The sequence below is a fragment of the Belonocnema kinseyi genome, chromosome 9 (genome assembly GCF_010883055.1).
Source record: "Belonocnema kinseyi isolate 2016_QV_RU_SX_M_011 chromosome 9, B_treatae_v1, whole genome shotgun sequence".
In the NCBI taxonomy this organism is placed as follows: Eukaryota; Metazoa; Arthropoda; class Insecta; order Hymenoptera; family Cynipidae; genus Belonocnema; species Belonocnema kinseyi.
The window spans coordinates 60,911,738-60,912,794 of NC_046665.1; the positions used below are offsets into that span (position 1 = coordinate 60,911,738).

The 1,057-nt window shown below is 41.8% G+C and overlaps 1 protein-coding gene across 1 annotated transcript in view; it reads left to right on the top strand.

Annotated features, from left to right (window-relative positions):
• Positions 1-1,057, top strand: part of LOC117179593 (THAP domain-containing protein 4-like) — a 36,372-nt gene that overhangs the window by 8,618 nt on the left and 26,697 nt on the right. The gene's annotated exons all lie outside the window — the stretch shown is intronic.

Sequence of the window (1,057 nt, forward strand, 5' to 3'; positions counted from 1 at the left end):
TGGACACTCTGGGGCTTACATACATGGCGAACTTTATGCTACCCGAATTTCACAACAGCAGGAAAGAAGCCATTGTACAGGGGTATTTTCATATTTCGCGCCTTTAAAGTTTCATTCGGATCGGCCATTCGGTCAAGTCCGTGTATCTTCGGATCAAGCATGGGCATAGGAAACACGGGACTAGACATGCCATGCTAACTTGGGCGAGTGGGGTGGAATCCACGGGAGGGGGAGAATTCCATGAGTGGGGAGAGCCGCCATCTTATGATGTGCCATTTGATTATGCGCACGAGCATTTTTGCCGACAAACTGTGCATGAAAATATAAACATGTGGGCGCTGTCATGTTTGTCGCGGGACATCAAAGCGTGGCGGACCACCCCCTCATTGCATCACCCCCACAATGGCATGCCTAGTCCCTTGTTTCATATATCCATGGGATCAAGTTTATGATAGTTTCCATGTTTGCGTTCGAAACTTCAAACGGATACAAGTGTCAAAACAATATAGGTTATGTTATATAGTAATTACAAATATTAAAAGTATTTAATTAATAATAAAGTGAGACATGTGAACTGAGAAGTAAACGTCATTTTTTTTCTGTGCAATAACCTTATAAAATGGCTGCTAAGTGACAAATACTATAAAATAGTAATAATATTCTGTGCTTCCAGTGGGCGAAGAGTGAATGGTGTTTAACGCTTATTTTTACTGCATAAAAAAGGTATGTTATGAATAGACAGGATATGTTTCAAATAAAGTGAATGAAATATTAAATGCGCAAACTTTAAATTAACATTGCCTACTTTTACTGACAGCGATTAGGGCAAACAGGTGAATCTGAACATAACCGTTTGAAGTTTTGAACGCAACCATGGAAACTATCATAAACTTGATCCGAAGATGCACGGACTTGGCCGAATGGCCGATCCGAATGCAAGTTTAAAGGCGCGAAATATGGAAATACCCCTGTATAATGGCTTCCCCCCCCTGCTGTTGTGCAATTCGGGTTGCATTCAACTCGCCATGTATGTAAGCCCCAGCGTGTCCACCCTGTA